General features: G+C 41.3%; 1 long non-coding RNA gene across 1 annotated transcript; it reads left to right on the forward strand.

The window, feature by feature from the left end:
- Nucleotides 1-1,886: 1,886 nt before the first annotated feature.
- 4932415M13Rik (RIKEN cDNA 4932415M13 gene) lies at nt 1,887-19,221 on the forward strand. Its single transcript, NR_073205.1, has 8 exons — nt 1,887-1,948; nt 9,010-10,487; nt 10,921-11,329; nt 13,630-13,873; nt 14,025-14,108; nt 14,879-14,983; nt 16,627-16,793; nt 18,708-19,221. It is a non-coding gene; the product is annotated as an RIKEN cDNA 4932415M13 gene (long non-coding RNA).
- Nucleotides 19,222-21,168: the final 1,947 nt, after the last annotated feature.

Raw genomic sequence — 21,168 nt, forward strand, 5'->3', positions numbered from 1 at the left:
GATTGAGAGAAGCCTGCCTGGGCAGACTTATGGTTCCTGACCTATAGACCAGTATGAAGTTAGGCAAGACTTCAAGAGCTTATCTTTTTGAATCAGTGTTCTAGGCTAAGTAAACCCTATGAACCTTCCAAAGTGTGGCAGCATCTATGTATTCCGTGTACAGTGGTCCCCAATTCCCTCCAGCTTGCAGGTACTCTCCAGTGAGGAGACAGATATGGTTCTGATAAAACTCTGCACACTGAAGCTCCTTAGCACACAGATTAAACTGAGCCAGCATGCAGTGAACTCTGACTTCTGTGATGGGAGGTATACAGGAGTAAAGTCAGGCTGCAAACACAACAGCAGGGAGGGGACCTAGAGGAAGGAGGGGGTGGAGCTCCTCCACTGCCTCTGTGCATTCCTGTCTGCTCCCTGAGAGTGTAACTTCTGAGTCAGAAACTTTAGGGTTCCATCATGATACTATGTGGCCACTGGCTGTGTTTACGGGAGGATGAAGAAAATCTCCCTAGCTCTCAGAAGGTCTTCTTGCTGATACGTTTCTGAAGGTGAAACTCCAAAACATAATTCCTGAGTGAAACTCATTGTCAGAGTATCTTTATTTTGTCTCAAATGGGAAACTGTATGTGTGGTAGGAGGCACAGTGTCTTGGTCCAGGTCTGTTGGTAGGAAGCTGTTTCTAGTCATATGTTCACAGAGCTATTGCCAGGACAGCAGCAAGCCTATCTAGGCCAAGCTTGTTTCAGCAGTCAGAGGCCACTGGGCAAACCCTCCATGTGGTGTCTACCTCCTGAACGAACACAGGAAAGTAGATGGGCTTGCTGCATGCCTATTTTGATTCTAGGACAGCAGCAAAGCTGAACTTGCTGTTCTCTGTGTAGGCAGGAGGGCTTCTTCCTGGGGAATACAGGAATTTGTACAAACTTGTTCATTTCTCTAGAAAGTACTCTTTCTTTCCTCACATAGATAGATAATTTCTTATGTATCTTCCTTGTTAATGTCTCCTGAAAGAGGCACAAAGAGTTTAGACATATTCCAACCTCACAGTCTCTTAAAAAGGCATGGAAGAGAATCGATGGTTGCTCCTGTGTGTAGCTACACTGATGATTTTGAAGAAAATATGTTAGAATATCCAGGCCTCTCAGGCTGGTGACTGCAAACTCCAAATAAGCAGAGAACAAGGGAGAAGTTTTACTAACTGTAGCAAGTAAGAGGATTGAATGGACCATGTTTGGAATGCAAAATCTTCCCGGAACAGGGAACATGTACATATTTTTAGATATGCCCTTAATATTATGAGGATGATCATTGAAGGAGGATAACTCTATTAAACAGTGATAGTTTCTAGTCATGGATCCCATGCTTTTTAGACTTAAGTGAGAAGAGGGCATGGGGAGAAAAAGACAGACTGGTTGTCTGTGAGGTTCATGGCAACTAGAATGGAACTTTACCCTGGATGAGTCGAGAAACATGCTTAAGATTGCACTAGTGTTACTTAGAAAAGACAGGACATGTCAGAGCAATTGTGGGATTGGAAATGCCAGGTAACCAACTGCACAGCTATGCTGATGTGCAAGGCATGGGTAGCTCCCATTATGTTGAATTATGCCCCCCTGTAAATCTGAGGCTAAACAAACTCTTCCTCCTACAAGTAGATCCTTGTCTGCATTTGATCACAACCATGAGAATACTTAGCATTATAGAAGTTGGGGGCAAGAATGTTAGAGGAAATAAATTTAAAAAACCACTGTGGGGTTTTGCAGAGCTGTCATTGGTCTCTTGCATGTGACATCATAATGAGACTTTGGAAGCCAACACCAATAGCAAGCTGCTGCCAAAGCCTGGGTTTGTCCTTGTGCTTCAGAGAGGCAGTTGGTTGGTGGGAGAGCAGTTGGACTCAGTTGTTTCCCACTGACCTGGTCTTTTTTCCAACTTGTTGGATCTGGATAGAGTGAGTTTGTTTTCTAAGTTTTCAGTTTGGGCTTTTGGCACTCTTTGTTCATTTATTTTTTTATTTATTTACATTATCTGTTTGTGTTTTAACTTAAGTCTGTATGTTCTTTTTCTTCATTTCACCTGTTATTCCTTTTATCAAGTTCATTTACTTGTCCTGTTTGCCTTTAACCTAGTTTAATTTAATTTCTTTATTTCTTGGTTGACCAAGTTATCATTGAGTAAAATGTTTTTCCGTTTCCATGTGCATGTGAGCGTTCTATTATTTTTGTTTTTATTGAACACCAGCTTTAGTCCATGATGATGTATTAGGATGCATGGGATTATTTCAATCTTCTTTTATCTGTTGAGGCCTGTTTTGGATCAATTATACTGTCAATTTGGGAGACGGTACCGTAAGGTGCTGAGAAGATGTTATATTATTTTGTTTTAGGATAAACATTTTATAGATATCTGTTAAATCCATTTGTTTCATAACTTCTGTTGGTTTTACTGCATCTCTGTTTAGTTTCTGTTTCCGTGATCTGCCCATTGATGAGAGTGGGGTGTTAAAGTCTCCCACTATTATTGTATGATGTACAATGTGTGCTTTATCTTTAGTAAGGTTTCTTTTATAAATGTGGATGCCCCTGAATTTAGAGCATAGATATTCAGAACTGAGTTCATCTTGGTATTTTTTTTCTATGATGAGTTTGAAGTGTGTCCCTCTGTAACTTTTTTGATAAGTTTAGGTTGAAAGTCGATTTTATTCAATATTAGAATTGCTACTCCAGCCTGTTTCTTGAGACCATTTGCCTGGAAAATTATTGTCCAGCTATTTATTCTGAGGTATTGTCTGTCTTTGAGGTGGGTTTCCTGTATGCAGCAAAATGTTGGTTCTTATTTACATAGCCAATTTGTTATTCTATGTCTTTTTATTGAGGAATTGAGTCCATTGATGTTAAGAGATATTAAGAAAAAGTCATTGGTGCTTCCTGTTTTTTTATTGTTAAAGAGTTGGAATTATATTTATGTAACTATCTTCATTTTTGTTTGTTAAAGGAAGATTATTTTCTTGCTATTTTTAGGGCATAGTTTCCCTCCGTATGTTGGAGTTTACACTTTATTATTCTTAGCATGGCTGGATTTGTTTAAAGATATTGGGTAAATTTGTTTTTCTCATGGAATATTTTTGTTTCTCCATCTATGGTAATTGAGAGTTTTGCCTAGTTTCGTAGTCCGGGCTGGCATTTGTGTTCTCTTAGGGCCTGTATGACATCTTCCCAGGATCTTCTAGCTTTCATAGTCTCTAGCCAGAAATCTGTATAATTCTGATAAGTCTGCCTTTATATGTTACTTGACCATTTTCCCTTACTGCTTTTATTATTCTTTCCTTGTTTTGTACATTTGGTGCTATGATTATTATGTGACAGGAGAAATTCCTTTTCTGGTCCAATCTATTTGAATTCTGTAGGCTACTTGTGTGTTCATGGGCATCTCTTTCTTTAGGTTGGGGAAGTTTTCTTTTATAATTTTGTTGAAGACATTTACTGGTCCTTTGGGAATCGTTGCTTTCTTCTATACCTTTATCCTTAGGTATGGTCTTCTCATGGTGTCCTGGATTTCCTAGATATTTTGGGTTAGGAGGTTTTTACATTTTGAATTTCCTTTGACTGCTGTTTCAATGTTTTCTATGTTATCTTCTGCACCTGAGATTCTTGTATTCTGTTTGTAATGCTCATGTCTATGACTCCTGACCTCTTTCCTAGGTTTTCTATCTCCAGAAATGCCTCCATTTGGTTGTGTTTTCCTGTCATTCTTTAAGGGTCTTTTGTGTTTCCTCTTTAATGGCTTCTACCTATTTACTTGTGTTCTCCTGTATTTCTTTAAGGGAATTATCGATGTCTTTAAAGTCCTCTATCAGCATCATGAGAAGTGGTTTTAAGTCCAATTTTGCTTTTTTGTTGTTTTGGTGTATGATGTACTTGCTGTTATGGGAGAACTGTATTCTGATGATGCCATGTAGCCTTGGTTACTGTTGGCAAAATTCTTGTGCTTTAATTTAGCCATCTGTTGTCTCTGGTTTTAGTTGGTCTTGCAGTCTCTGGCATGAGCTTGTCCCTATTGTGTTCCTGAAAGCCTGTGGTCAGCACTCCTGGATGGCCAGCTCTCCTCTGCACAGGACCTGTACACGGAGGGCTGTGTAACTGCTCCAACTCCTTGGTGCAGATGGAGGGCAGGAAGGACCCTGTCCCAGCTCCTCCACTGCCCCTGTGCACTCCTGTCTGCTCCCTCAGAGTGTAACTTCTTAGTCAAAAACTTTAGGGGTTCATCATGATACCATGTGGCCACTGTCTGTGCTCTCAGAAGGTCTTTTGGTGTTACCTTGCTGAAGGTCAAGCTACAAAACATAATTCTTGACTGAAACTTATTGTCAGAGTATCTTTATTTTGTCTCACATGGTTAACTGTAAGTGCAGTAGGAGGCACAGTGTCTTGGTCCAGGTCTGTTGGTAGGAAGCTGTTTCCAGTCATATGTTCACAGAGCTATTGCCAGGACAGCAGCAAGCCTATCTAGGCCAAGCTTGTCCCAGCAGTCACAGGCCACTGGGCAAACCCTCCATGTGTCTACGTCCTGAATGAACACCGGAAAGTAGATGAGCTTGCTGCGTGCCTATTTTGAGTCTCAGGAGAGCAGCAAAGCTGAACTTGCTGTTCTCTGTGTAGGCAGGAGGGCTTCTTCCTGGGGAATACAGGAATTTGTACAAACTTGTTCATTTCTCTAGAATGCACTCTGTCTTTCCTCACATAGGTAGATAATTTCTCATGTATAGTGCTTGTTAATGTGTCCTGAAAGAGGCACAAATAGTTTAGACATATTCCAACATCACAGTCTCTTAAAAAATCACAGAAGAGAATCACTGGTTAGTCCTGTGTGTAGCTACACTGATGATTTTGAAGAAAATATGTTAGAATACCAAGGGTTCTCATGCTGGTGAAAGCAAAATCCAAGTAAGTAGAGAACAAGGGAAAAGTTTTACTAACTGTAGCAATTAAGAGGATTGAATGGCCTTGTTTGGATTGCAAAGTTTTCCTGGAACAGGGAACATGTACATATTTTCAGATATGCCATTAATATCATGAGTATGATCATTTAAGGAGCATAACTCTATTAAACACTGACAGTTTCAAGTCATGGATCCCACGATTTTAGAGTTAAATGAGAAGATGGCATGGGGAGAGAAAGACAGACTGGTTGACTATGAGGTTCATGGCAACTAGAATGGAACTTTACCCTGGCTAAATAGAGAAACATTCTTAAGATTGCACCGGTGTTACTTAGAAAAGACAGGGACATGTCAGAGCAATTTGTTGATTGGAAATGCCAGGTAACCAACTGCACAGCTACGCTGATGTGCATGACATGGGTAGCTCCCATTATGTTGAATTATGCACCCTGTAAATCTGAGGCTAAACAAACTCGTCCTCCTACAAGTAGATCCTTGCCTGCATTTGATCACAACTGTGAGAATACTTAGCATTATAGAAGTTGGGGGCAAGAATGTGAGAGGAAATATATTTAAAAAAATACTGTGGGGTTTTCAAGAGCTGCCATTGGTCTCTTGCATGTGACATCATAAGGAGACTTTGCAAGGATTGTTGGATACCAACCAATAGCAAGCTGCTGCCTAGGCTGCATTTGTCCTTGTGCTTCAGACAGAGGCAGTTGGTTGGTGGGAGAGCAGTTGAACTCTGTTGTTTCTCACAAACTTGGCCTTTTCCCCAACTTGTTGGATCTGGATTTAGTGAGTTATATTTGTTTTCTAGGTTTTCAGTTTGGACTTTTGGCATTTAGTGGTCATTTATTCTTTGTTTATTTACATCACTTGTTTGTGTTTTAACTTATGTCTGTATGCTCCTTTTCTTCATTTCAGCTGTTACTCCTTTTATCAAGTTCATTTACTTGTCCTGTTTGCCTTTGTTCTTGTCTATTTTACATCTTTGGTGGTATATATTAACTGTACACGATGAGGAAATCATCTTGACTTCACATAACTGCTTCTACTGCCTTTGAATACTCTTTGTCTGCTTTATTTCACTTCCCCACCCATTGGATGTAATAAGTACTTCTCATTTTACAAGGGTTCAGTCCCACTGCCTACTCATGACCTCTAGAAAACAAAGTGTGACACTTGTGTTTGTGGATCTGGCATGTTTGTAATCACACTTCCCTAGTTCCATGTGTTTTCCTGAAACAGATATTCCACTCTAGATGTTGCCTCATGATGATAAGAATTTGAAAGTGTGTCTTCCCTCAGTATTACAGACTACTGAAATTCTTGTCAATTCTTGCTGCTAGTTGTTGAGACTGAAATATTGTTTTGCAGTTTGTTATTTTGGCCCTTTGGATTCATGTTTGGTCTTACTTATTTCAGTTTATATTCATGTTTATGCTTATATACACACTTATATTTTTACTTTCTTTGATTCTTCTCTCATTTAATATATCCTTACAGCATTCTCACCTCCCTCTCTCCTCCCTGTTGTGCTGTTATCTCCTCTGTCTCCCAAATTTACTCTCCCCGATTCCTTCAGAAAGGATCAGTCCTCCCAGAGATAGTGACCGAACATGGCAGACTAGGTAAAAGAAGATTTTATTAATAATTTTGGATTTTCTCTGAGGGTTAATTTGTACCTATATTATCACTTTCTTCATTAATTATGACCCCATTACTTTTTTCAAGACAGGGTTTCTCTGTGTAGCCCTTGCTGTCCTCAAATTCACCTTGTAGACCAGTCTGGTGTTGAACTCAGAAATCCTTTTGTCTCTATCTCCCAAGTTCTGGGATTAATGATGTGTAAAACACTGCCTGGCTGTGAGCCAATTTTTATTTTGAAACACTAGTCTTATTTCCTTCATTACTTTTTCCTTGTATAAAACATATATATTTTTATTTTTAACTTATTCCCTTTACCTCCTGCTCACTGTCTCCTCCTGGTTACCCCTCCCACTATACTGCCTCCCACCATCTTCCCTTTTCCTTTGAGTGTGTAGTCTCCCAGGGTTCCCCCCACCCTGCTACATCAAGTCTCTGCAGTCCTAGATACATTCTCTCCCACTGAGGCTACACAAAGCACCCCAGGCTAGAAGTATATATCTCATGTACAGGCAACAGCTTTTGGGATGGCCCCACTCAAGTTGTTCATGACCCCCATGAAGATCAAGCTGCTCATTTGCTGCATATGTGGGTGAGGCCTAGGTCCAACTGCGTATGCTCTTTGGTTGGTGGTTCAGACTATGAGAGCCCCAAGGGTTCAGGTTACTTGATTCTGTTGGTACTGCCTTGGAGTTCCTTTCCCCTCTTCTTCCATAAGAGTCCCAAGCTCCATCCAGTGTTTGGTTGTGGATGTCTACATCTGTCTGAGTCAGCTGTTAGGTGGAGCCTCTCAGAGGACTACTATACTAGAATCCTGTCTACCTTATTTACCCTCAATATGTATGGTATACATGATATGTGTTAGTATTCTTAATATATTATGTGTTATACAATATGATATTTATGATAATTATTTATATTATGTGTATAGTAATTTATTATTGGAAAGTATAATTATAATAAGATTATACTTTATAATTATAATTTATAATTTATGATTATAAATTATGCTATATTATATGCTGAGATTGTAATAATCATAATTACAAAATAATTATGACACACTGCACTAAATTTATATTGCACTTACGTATGTTTCACATAAGCCATTTCACTGCAGTCATTTACTTTACATCCCAATCTGCCTATTTTTCCTCCCAATACCCCCTCATATATATCTTCTCCCAGTTCTGCTCCAGGAGTTGGGAACACACATGAAGACCAAGCTGTACCTTTGTTACATATGTGTACTGGGAGTGGCAGACACCCAGGTCCAGCCCATATTCTCTCTTTGATTGGTGGTTCAATCTCTGAGAAACCTCAAGGCATGCATATCATGGACTTTGATCATTATCTCCTGAACATTTCCTTCTGTCCACCATGTGTTTGTACTGATAGTATGACTTTTTTAAAAGCTCAGGCTCCTTCCTCCTTACCCACAAGAGACAAAAATGTAACCCATTTCTGCTTGGGGAACTGCTTTCTTTCAAGTCAAACTATGTCTACTAACAGTGACTTTCCTCATCCTTCAAGACGTCACTGCTCATAGCATTTAGTATGTAGTCTTCTCCAGAGACCCCTTATAGGCTATGCTGTTGTTCATTTTCTTTGTTACATACTGTCCTTTTGTTCTGGATGAGGCCATTTTGATTGTAAACGAAGGGCTGTTTAGTCTATTCCTAAATTGGATGTGAAGTATCAAGCAGCAACCATTTTTTTCTATTAAACAATTTTCATATATATGTTCACAATGGAAGGGAGCTTATGCTTTCTCTGTTAATTTTGATTATTTGGCTGTCAGAGGAGGGTAATATTAAGAAAGTCGAGTTTGAATATAGTCCTTTGTTTTCTCTTTCATGCGTTAATTTCTGTAAGTCTGGTATATATTTTTCTCTAACATCTGTATACATTTGGGGAATCCATGAGGCCTGGGCTCTGCTTTGATGGAAGTTATGTTTTTTGCTACCCCATACTTGTTGCTTATGATTCTTTACATGTTTACATGTTTTATTTCATCTTATTTCAAAATTTACACAATTCTAAATTCTTTTATATATTTTAATTTCTAGAAGCATAAAAATTGAAGCATCTCTGAAAGATCATCTGGATTGTAGTCATAGTAGATAGAGTATGTGTAGAACATCAGTTTATTGTTTTCTCTCCTTTAAATTGTATCAGGTCTCACTTGATCAGTTATGTGAACAGTTTGCATGGTGGTCTTGAAAATAAGAGCTAATTATCGCTCTGCTCTCAGTGTTTCCCTTTGCATGCCCCCTTCACTGAAATCATCTCTGACCTTTACTCAAATTCCTCCTCTACTTGTTTGTGGTTGAGATCCTCTGTTGGATCATTGGGTTGTTTGGGGGATCTCAGAATTTATGATAGAGAATTCATTCTAAAATTGCATTAATTTTTAATTCTAGCCTCATATATTCCTGGTTCTATATGAGAGTAGGTGGTTGAACTTGAGCGAAACATCATGGCCAGCCACATGGAAGAGAACATCCTTGAAAAGGATTTCAGGATGTTGTTATCTCTGGGTTGTGGTTCATTCGGGGAGGTAAAGCTTGCCTGCCACCTTCCCACACGTATACGGGTGGCTGTCAAGGTCCTTGAGAAAAACATCAACAGCATGGCTGACATCACTTCGAAGGTGGAACTCCTTCAATCTTTAGAACACAGGAACATTGTTCGATTTTTTTCACATGATTGACACACTGACAACAACTTATGTGATCATGGAGTATGTGCCAGGAGAGGACCTTGAGAAGTACCTCAGGGCACTGGGCTGTCTAAAAGAGGAAGAGGCTAGACCTGTTTTCCAGCAGGTCGTGTCAGCAGTGTACTTCCTCCAACAAAGACACATTGCACATCGCAATATTAAATTAGAAAACATTCTGGTCGATGCAGCAAGAAATGCAAAGCTTTCAGACTTTGGCATGGCAATTAAAACCACAGAAGGGCAGATGTTGGAGGAGACCTGTGACTCCTTACTCTATAGGGCCCCAGAGATCTTGGCAAGGAAACCCTATGATGGGCTGGCAGTTGACATGTGGAGCTTGGGCATCGTCCTCTATGTTCTGGTCACAGGGCACTTTCCATATGTAGAAGCCACCATTGAGGATATGCACAGGATCATCACTACTACAATGTGTCCCATTCCTTACCACTTGTCATTTCCGTGTCACATCATCATTGCACGGTTACTCGGGGTCCCTACCTGGTTCAGGATGACAATACATCAGCTTGTGGAACGACCATGGCTGGGCCACATCCAAGATCATGGACTGGTTGCCACAAAAGAAATCCTTCCCAGGATCATAAACACAATGTGCACCATTGGCTATACCTGTGAAGAGATTGTGTCATCCTTAACAAATAGGCGACTCAAAGATGAAGTAATGGCAACATTTAATATTTTAAAATACCAACTGAGCTATGGGGACAGCCATCAGCAGGTGGAGAAGCCCTGGGCAAATAACAGCCTTTCAGGTGTCCTTATCCCCTTTCCCCACTTGAAGAGGAGAGCCAGTGAATCTACCTTTTCAACTTGTATAGAAGCTAGGAAGAGTCACTTTCAGGATGAGAATATTGAAAGAAGAAGCAAGAGTTGCATAAATTCCCCCATACTCACCCAAAACTGCCCAGAGAGGATGCCCAATTCAGATGACCCAGTGCCAGAAAGTGATGCTCTGACAGCTGATGTCACTAACAGTGCTACAGGGGATATTGTAGTCAACATAGATTCCACGGACTGCATGCCTGGTGAGCCGGTCTCTCCAGTATCAGACTACGTTGGCCCCACAGCTTCTAAATCTAGGTCACTTACAGTTTGGAGGCGAATTTCCCGTGCTCTGAAAGCACTGTGCTGCTGCTGCTGCTGCTGTCTGCCCTCCCCACGGTGAGCCCAAATTCCTGTGTTAGGTGCACCAAAGACAAGATAGCATAGTGAAGTCCCTTAGGAAACAAGCTGTATTGGCTGCACAGATTTATACTTTCAGTGTGGTTAGGAGATGCTATTTAATATCCATTGCAAATGACAAGATGGACCCTCTCATAGGGCAAGATCATAAGGTGTCTAGCATATTATATGGCAGAATTCCACAGCTTTGCCCTCATTTAAACGTCTGGAGAGTTGAGTCACAAGCTGATAGTGTAGAATGGGGCAGAGTGGGTTGGAAGAGATGAAGGACAGTTTGGGTAAAGGGGTAAATTTCACAGAGGAGAAAGGAGGGTGAGAGCTTTGGCAGATCAGGTCAGGTCATGCTGAATAAGTCCTGTCTCTGTCAGGGTCACTAATACATGCACTTTCTTATTTCTTTTTTGCTTTGAAGTGGGGAAACCGAAATGGACTAGGAGAATTTCAGCCTTATTGAAGAGAGACTCCACAGCAGAAAGCCAGGACAGAACTCCATGGTGCTGTGCTTTTCCAATACATGGCATCAGGCTTCTGTGTCTCTCTCGATCTTTGGTGTGAACTGTCAGTGTGCATCTCCTTCATCTTACTCCAGCCCCATCACTGCTTGCTGGACAGAAAGGTGGGCATGAGGAACATCTACCTGATGAGGCTCTTCTTCCTCAGCTTTGAGTGTGCTGTAGCACTAGTGCCCACAGCGTCTAAAACAGATGCCTCCACCACCAGAAATGACGTGTCTTCTGACATAAGGAGCCTCATCATCTTGGTCACTTTATCCCCTCCATCTTATTTCCTGACTGTATTTTGGGAAGAACTACAAGAAACATGTAAGTGCCCTGGAAGGTGGGAGACAGGTGAAAGGGGGTCGTGGGAAAAATTGGTAAATGGGATGGAGTGGTTAAAAAGAAATGAGAGGGGTGTAGAGTGAGGAATAGATTCTGTCCTTAAATCAGCATGAAAGAGATGCTTGTGTTGGCCTAAGGCAAAAGTCTGGGGCAATCAAGAACACTCACAAACTTTCTGTGGAGTACAGCATGGGAGGTAGAATAGCATGGCCAGCCACAAGAAGAAAAGGGCCTGTACTGATGGTTACTTGCATGGGTCAAGGCATACAAACAGGATGCTCTCTTGAAACATCGTCATCCTGTTCTCTGCTGCTGAGTTATCATGAGGAAGGAAAAAGAGGTAGCCCTATTGGTCAGTTGAGTCCATCCTCTTCAATACTGATCAAGTCTGTGTTCAATGTAACAGAGGACCTTCATAATTCTTTCTGCTGCTTCTGAGGGGAAAGTGTATTGTGTTGTGCAACATGGGGAAAGCAAAGCAGAAATCAGAGGTGCTGTGTAAAAAGATATAAGGGCTACAGGTCATAGCATTCTTCCTCCACATATAGAGTCTCAGCTACCATGTGTAGAGTCGTTCAGTTCACTGGAACACCTGCACTGCTGGCTGGACTTCCCTAAGTAATCACATGCAGCATTGGCGGGATAAAAGTTTAAGATCCCCAGTTTTGTCACGTTGGTGGGAAAAGGCTTCCACAGCATCTAAAACAGCTACCCCTGGAAACAACAGACATGTCTGTAGGTCTCAGGCTTTGCTCCACTTTAATCACTTGATCACACCCAAGATATCTTGTGAAGGTTCTTTGGAAGAAGCAGAAATCCTGAAAGACCTCTTGGAGCTGGGAAATAGACAAATGGAGGTAAGAGGAAGGGATAGGGAAAGGAGGAAATGAGTGGACCTGTAGAGAGAGAAATCAAGTGTGTGCTGAGATACTCGCTGTCAATGATTAAGGAGAAATGGATGAATGTGTGGACTGAGGCAGGGGTCTTGAACAAGGAAGACCAGGAACAAATGTTCACTGTAGACAGTATGAGTAGACAGGACAGGGCAAGCCATGTGTAGAGGCCCTGCTCTGATGGTTACTGTCAAGGTAGAAAAGTGGGAGGATGCCTCATTAAATACACTCTCTTGTTCTGGGCAACAAATGGAAGGTGTGGCATCTCCATCATTTGATTCATATTTTACTGTGTCTTTGTCCTCACAGCCTCTTTCATCCATTTAGTATTGTTCTGCTCCATTATAGAAAATTAAGTAGACCTTGCCAGGCCTGATACCAGGTATTATTTCTAAGAGGACAGCAGCCAAGGTACTACATTGTATCTATTGCCAACCAAGAATTGAAGGTTAGGAAAAACCATTGGTGATCATGGTGTTGGAAATGTCATCCACTGATAGAGTATGGAGTCCTAGTGATGTGTTTTGTGAGGTGTTTTCCAGGACACATTCTAGGTAAGAATCAGATCACTGGGTTGACATGGCAACTGAGGTCACAGAGAATCCTGAGACCTAATCTGTGGGAACCATGCACTTGAAAGTAAGGCTGAATATAGTAAGTATCTATTTGTTGTAGAACATGAATCTCTGATAACTGGTCTTAGCATAGTGGAAAACAGGAACCCATAAAGTGGTTTATGCTAGTATCCCATACACAGAGGGAAAGTGTTGATTGTTTGCTGACAACAATTAAGAAAATGAGAGATGGCAGAAATGTGGTAAGGCAGGAACTATTTGCTCCTTTGTACTTGGTAGCCAGCTTCCATTCTGACCACCTGTGTCTGGTTTTTTATCGAGCCCTTGGGCATATCGACAGCATTGTCCCAATATTCTTCCCAGCAATGATGCCCAAGAGGCCAGTAAAACATATTGGGGGCATTTTGTGTTACAGCCACTGGAGGGATCATGTTTCTGCCTTTACCCTGTTATCCAAGAAAAGAGAAGTCAGCTTAATAGGGCCACACTCACAGACTTCGCACCTTCCTTTCCAAATAGCCTGCCTGATGGAGACACCCAGAGAGGTGCAGTCAACACTAGCGTTTTTACCAGAAGCTAGCCACAACTGATTCAAATATTGGCCAGTAATATTCATCTCCCAGAGAAGAAATCTGAGTCGCATACATGTTTAGTAACTTGCTCTCTTGGACAGAGCATGATTGGCTGGTACACTATTGCAAATATATGACTCAGATATGATGATCACAAACACACTGTATTCCCTTGTAGTCTTAGTGTCTACACTAGAGTACTGATCTCTCACTGACCCTGCTTTCACCTCTCAAATCTGCAGGCTCTGTTAGACAAGTTCTGTGGTGGAGGATCATTTTCACCATCTATGCATTCTGACTCAACTAGGCAAGTGTTAAACAAGATGGTGTACGGAATGCAGTGTCCAACCCAGACAAGTGTTTGGGAAACTGCTTCTCCTCCTGACACCTAGAGCCTGCTCATGGGACAGGACAGCAACAGGCACCCAGGATAGAGAATCCCTTCAGACAGCAATTCATCAAGAGACCCATTGAGTTCATTCTCAGGTAGGTCACAGAAGGAGAAAATGAATACCTGTTTCACAAAGTACTGAATTCCACCTAAAATAAACCTGCTCTCGTCTGAATGGCAACAGGAATTGAGCAGGTGAAAGAATCTTTCTGGCAGCTTCATTGTAAAATAATCCTTCTCTTGTAGATGCCTTGCAACATCTTGAAACACGTACCCAGATTATTCCTGACATAGGGATGTGCACACTCAGCATTCGTGACGCTGATTGAGGTGAGCATCTTTCACCTACAATTCCCATGAATGACTATCATATCATGCCTGAGCTCTAGAGGAGCTCAGAGACTGCACATAGCATCAGAAGGACATGCTGTGGTAGACAATGAAATGCTTCTGTTCTACCATCCAACTACACACAACCTCTCCAAATTGCTGATGACATCAGGTGACTCTATAGGTGGATCTCTTTGTGAAAGCCACCCAGTGGGCAGATAAACCTGATTCACTGCCCACCTGAGATACTTTGCATTTTGGCTATGAAATCTGCCTGAGCAGATAAAAATTATATCTTACCAGAGCCTTGGCATGTGAATGTGCATCCCTTTTTTGGCTCTAGACTTGTTTTCCTGAGAAGAGCAGTGGCCATGGACCCAAAGTCACAGGCTATCACATAAAGACAGTGAAATTGAGGGCATCCTGTTGGACCATCTTTCTGCAATGTTGGATAGATAATATTTACAAACAAAAAGTCTGAAATATTTCAGTAGAATTCCAAAATCATCTTTGAATTGGCATTCAGAACACTTTGACAGATGGCTGAGAGAAAAACAAATTGGCTTGAGCTTTTGGAAAGTTCTAGTCACAGTTCTCTTTAATTTTTTTTGAAAGATTATTTATTTCATTCACTTTACACTTCTATCACAGCCCCCCTCTTTCCTCTGCTCCTGGTCAGAGCCTTACATATTCCTCCTCATACTACCCCATTTCCTTCTCCTCAGAGAAGGTGGAGCTCCACTTGGATACCTTTTTTTTCTTGGCAGCAGTCTGGGTTGTTTGAGAATTTCCATGGGATCTTCCAGTCATCAACTCAAATGAATGCAATGCAGTCCCACTACTAGAAGCTATGCCTGCCTACCAGAAATGGCCAGGTGAGTTTTCATAGTCCCCATTCCTAAGAGACCTCATTAGGATCACCTTTATAAATTCCAGAAAGTTTCCACTGCACCTCATTTCCACAACACATGTTCCCCAAATTCCAATTTTCTCTCCCAGGGCTTGGCACTCTCTCTTTCATCCTGACTTCTCCAGTCATTCTCATGACCCACCCATCCCCATGAACCACCATCTCCATATGCTCCCATCCCCACTTGCCCGTGCTTTACACGTAAAATCTATTTTATTTGCCCCTCCATTAACATTCCTGTGTGCCCTTTCTAGGTTTCTGCCTAATCTAACCTCTCAGGGTCTAAAGATTGCAGCTTGGTTATCATTTCCTTTATGGCTAATATTGGCATATAAATGAATAAATATCATATGTATCTTTTTTGTCTTGGTTTTGCCACTCAAGATGAACTTTTTCTAGATGTATGCATTTACCTGAAAATTTCATGATGTCATTCTTCTTTGAAACTACTGCGTAATACTCCATTAGGTGAATATACCCCATTTTCTGTTTTTAATTTATTTTATTTATTTACATGCCTTTTATTAGTTTTAAGGATTTATTTATTATATTTACATGTGTATACTGTAGCTGTTTTTCAGACATACCAGAAGAGGGTATCAGATCCCAGTACAGATGGCTGTGAGCCACCATGTGGGTGCTGGGATTTGAACTCAGGACCTCTGGAAGAGCAGCCAGTGCCCTTAATCACTGAGCATTCTCTCCAACCTTTGTATTTCAAATGTTGTCCACCTTCCTAGTTTCCCCTCCACAAACTGCTCGTCCCATACCACCTATCCTTTGCCTCTATGAGGATATTACCCCGCCCCCAGTCCCCATTCTCACCTCACTTCTCTAATATCCCCTTAACACTCGGGTTTCGAGCCTCCACATGACCAAGGGCCTCTCCTGCCAGTGATACCAGATAAAGCAATCCTCTGCTACATATGTAACTGGAGCCATGGGTCCCCTCATGTGTACTCTTTGGTTGGAGTTTAGTTCCTGGGACCTCTGGGTGGTCTGGTTAGTTGATATTGTTTTTCTGATGGGATTGCAATCTCCTTCAGCTCCTCCAGTCCTTCCCTAACTCTTCCATTGGGGTCCCTGAGTTCAGTCTGAGGGTTAGCTGTGAGGCTCTGCACCTGTATTGGTCAGGTGCTGGCAGAGCCTCTCAGGGCACAGCTATATCAGGCATCTGTCAGCAAGCACTTCTTGTTACCAGCAATAGAGTCTGGGTTTGGTGTCGGTAGGTGGGCTGGATCTCTAGATGTGACATTTTCTTGATGGCATTTCATTCAGTCTCTGCTCCATCTTTTGTCTCTGCATTTCCTTTATATAGAAACAATTTTAGGATAAAAATGTTTGAGATGGGTGTGTGGCCCCATCCCTCAACTGGGGGCCATGCCGATGGAGATGGTCTCTACAGGTTCTATCTCCCCTTTGCTGGGTATTTTGGCTAATGTCCTCCCCAATGCATCCTGGAGACCTCTTGCTTACTGATCCAGGGACAGGTGTCAGGTTTCTGGCTTGACCTAGGAGTAGCATCTCCTAGAGTGCTGACTGTTGAAAATAATCCTGCTTGCCTTTTCATAAAACACAGGGCTAACCCATGTCTTTTATCCCATGTAGGTGTTCCTAATAACATCCCTGAAAATGACACTCCAGGATCCTTGCAGCATGCTGAGAAATGAGCTCCCTTTGCTTGTCCAACGGACATTTGTTTTTTGTGGCGTTCTTGTGGATGACACAGATAGATTACAGTTTCCAAGTTGGACAACTCACAACTACCCCAAAAGGTCGGTATGTGTCACATAGTGACCATTCATCTCAGAAAAGGAACACATGACAAGTACACATCAGAATTCCAAAAACACCAATGGATAGTCCATGTGTAAAAATGGAACTCTGACCACTCTTACAGCCAGTCAACCTCATCATCTCTCTGCCCCTGGGAAACTCTTTCAAACACATGAGACATTCAGTGTTCAGGACTGCCAGGCCATGGCTCTCCAATACTCTGTAGGTCAACGTGGACCTTCATAGTGCTCTACTGTAGAGTACCATGATCGTTAGTTTGTGATCTCTCTCTGAATTGTTAGACTTTAGGAAAGAGTATAAGCAGTAAATGAAACTTCTCACAGCCTAGTTCTTGAGTCTGTGGGATATTGGTTTGGAATGAATTAGTCTAATTACCAAGATGCAGAGAAACTGAGTTACATAAGTAGCTTGCCCATTCCTTCTGAAAACAAAAGCTTTATAATCTTAGCCAATAAGTTTAAATTCAGTTCCCGAAAATATACCCATTGCAGCCTCTAATACATAATAGGTATGGCTTCCAAATATGACACGGTACCTTACTTAACAACTCCAAGGCTTTATCAGCTATGGGTTCTTTGCTTGTGATAATTCCATGTCTCCTTCAACCTGCAGACCCTTTATTTAGATGCTAGCACACATCAAAATACATACGTGTTTGTGTGTGAGTGTCTGTGTGTGCATGTGTATATCGGATATAAACGTGAACACATATATACTGTGGTAAATTGAATGAAATTGGCCCCAATATGCCCATAGGGAATGGTGCTGTTAGGAAGTGTGACCTTATTTGAGTAGGTGTAGTCAGGTTTGATGGAGAATGTGACTGTGGAGGCAGGCTCAAGTTACACCAAATGTTAGACAGTCTCTCTGCTGTCTTTCCATCAAGATGAAGAAGTCTAGACTCCTCTAGCTCTATTTCTGCCTGCACACAGCTGATCTTCCTGCAGTGATTGTAATATATTGAACTATATATTATCTGAGTAATATCTAAAATTGTAAATCAACCCAAATTAAATATTTTTCTTTATAAGAATTGCCTTAGTCATGGTGTCTCTTCACAGCAATGGAAATCCAAACTAACACACACACAGCCACACACACACGTAATTTTTTCCCTTACTTTGTAAGTTCTCTTGAATCTGCTGCAAAGGAAAAATTACTTTATGACTCCACTTATTTCTGTTTACTGTACAGAGCTGCAACCGTGGATTTATAACTCAGGAGCAACGAACCATTTGCTCTGTGGACTAGAATAGATAGGTTCATGGAAAATGTAAGGAGATGAGAATCTAGCCATGAAACCTACCCTCAAGCCCACACTGACACCTTGTCTATGGCAAAAAGGAAAACTCTATACGAAATGGTTGTTAAACAAGTATAATGAATTGACCTTAGACCCCCAGAAACCATGTTAAACCTTGGTATGGCTCTTCAGTGTGCCTATAAGCTAAACTTCATGGAGATGGAAGCAGATCCTTCATGCTCTCTGTGCAGATGGTCTAATCTAGTTGACAGTCCACATTCCAGGTGAGAGTGTGTAAAAACATACTGCAAATAATTTCAGGAAGGCAATTAACTGACCTCATACTCACACAGTAGCAAATACTCACTATGCCTTTTGAACACACATGAAGGTATACACCTGGATATAGACATAGACACACACACTTGACTACACACATCTAAACATGACTGCACATACACAGGGTCAAACATGGGTGTTAATATGAAGAAGATGGAATAAAAAGAGGCATTTATTAATTTTCAGAAACGATCCTATTGCATTGTGTAGCGATCTCTTTCGCACCCTTTAATAACCATGGTTTTTCCTATGACATTCTAGTGAAATGCTCCTGAAAATCTCTGGCTTACTTTGATTCTCATCTCTTTAGATGTGTCTACAGAAGAGCAAGAAGTAGGGCTGAGCCACTAGGAACAGCACCACCCGTGCACACATCATTACATACAATGCACAAATTTCTTCAGAGCCTCTGGAAAGGAGTTGGCATGTCTTTGAATCTGACTGAGAGGGGAGCATGGATTTCGGAGTGGTGTTTCTGTTGCTCGAAGAGGAACATCCAGAGTTTTTAATGCTACCATCTCAGAAACAACTGTAAAGAAGCTTTCTTCAGAACACCCAACAGATGATGCAAGCCTGGACACAGGATACTATACTTCACAATATTCTACTAGTTCTTATTTGGTTTCTTGTTTATTGGTTTTTGTTATATATCTTTAACGAATAAGTTCTTAATTTTGTACTTTAGAAATAATCAAGTATGTTCAGATAAAATAGAGAAAGTAGCATATGAATGATTTCTCCTCCACTGTAATGTTTCATGTGAATATTTGGATACCCAGATGTTGTGGGATGTTCTGGGGAGAATTATACTTGACGTTAATTCCATTCTCATGTGAGTTGTGTTTTCATTACCGGGGAATATTTTACTTGGAGATTTATCACAACACCCAAATGTAACAATGAGAGACTAATATGGAAAATGAAAGCTAAATGAATAGCCTGTTTGCTCCAGCCTGAGCTTCTCTCAGTCTTAGAAGATCACTGAAGTATTTTAAAAGTTGGTTAGATGAGAAAGCTCTGACAGGTCGAATGTCTGTTTCTAAATGAATATGATAGCAGCAGCAAGATAAACAATTAATAAATAGGACCACATGAAACTGAAAGGCTACTGTAAGATGAAAGACACCATCATGCTGAAAAACAGCAAACAATAGACGAGGCAAAGATTTTTTATTTTTTACCAACTACACATCCAATAGACTATTAGGCAAAATATAAAGAGAAATCGAGAAACTACATACCAAAGAGGGAAAAAACCCCAAACAAAAAACTTAAAAATGGAATACAGATATAAACAGTTAATTCCCAAATGAGGAAAGGAGAATGTCTAAGAAACACTTAAAGAAATCTTTAACATCTTTAACCATCAGGGTCATGCAACTCAAGAGAATTTTGAGATTTTACCTTACACACATCAGAATGGTTTAGAAATTAGGGCTCTGCCTCTGATGCTTGAATCCCACCCTTCTATCTGCATAACCCTGAGCCATAATAATCCTGCACTAGCCCCTGTTGCAAGGTCCACCAAATCAGGACCACAGGCCACAACTGTGGTGATTTGTGGCCTGGACATCAGGGAATATTTTCAAAGGAATTTCAAGATTGAGGAGTACATAACCACCCATTTATCCTGACTCAGCCTACATAATGACCACCCCTACTGCAGCCCACCCTGCTACTTTTCCCAAAGCCATGCCACCACTTAGGAGCCCTTGCCCAGAGCTGCATCTCTGGTACTCTCCTGGAAGCCTGATTCCTGATGCCCTCCGGTTGCTGAGGCTGGGGGATACCCCCAGTCCCTATGACTCTGCATCTCCAACTGGGATATCATGGAGCTCTGAGGGTTGATGGCCTGTGTCCCTCCCCATCTTCTTCCTGACATTAAACACCAGCAATTACCAGAAAGGGATGAAGTCCTTCTCCAAACCTGATGCCTGGTCACGAGGACCTTCCCCATGACTGGAGGACACTGAGCTCGGTGGAACCCTCAATGAGAGGCAGCCTGGGAAGGGGAAAGTGCCACCCCATTAGTGAATAAAGACCTGTGAGCAGTTGAAAAAAAATTAGAGCACTCACCCTAAGTGCTCTGGCTAGGACTTCAAGTACAATGTTGAATAGGTATGGAGCAAGTGGGCAGCCTTGTCTAGTTCCTGATTTTAGTGGGATTGCTTCCAGTCTCACCATTTACTTTGATGTTGGCTACTGGTTTGCTGTAGATGGCTTTTATCATGTTTAGGTAAGGGCCTTGAATTCCTGATCTTTCCAAGACTTTTATAATGAATGGATGTTGGATCTTGTAGAATGCTTTTTCCTCATCTAGCGAGATGATCATGTGGGTTTTGTCTTTGAATTTGTTTATATAATGGATTACATTGATGGATTTGCATATATTAAACCATCCCTGCATCCCTGGAATAAAACCTACTTGGTCAGGATGGATGATTATTTTAATGTGTTCTTGGAATCGGTTAGCGAGAGTTTTATTGAGTATTTTTGCATTGATATTCATAAGCGAAATTGGACTGAAGTTCTCTATCTTTGCTGGATCTTTCTGTCGTTTAGGTATCAGAGTAACTGTGGGTTCATAGAATGAGTTGGGTAGAGTACCTTCTACTTCTATTGTGTGGAATAGTTTGTGCAGAACTGGAATTAGATCTTCTTTGAGGGTCTGATAGAACTCTGCACTAAACCCATCTGGTCCTAGGCTTTTTTTTTGGCTGGGAGACTATTAATGACTACTTCTATTTCTTTAGGGGATATGGGATGGTTTA

This window comes from Mus musculus, chromosome 17 (assembly GCF_000001635.26).
Source record: "Mus musculus strain C57BL/6J chromosome 17, GRCm38.p6 C57BL/6J".
NCBI lineage: Eukaryota > Metazoa > Chordata > Mammalia > Rodentia > Muridae > Mus > Mus musculus.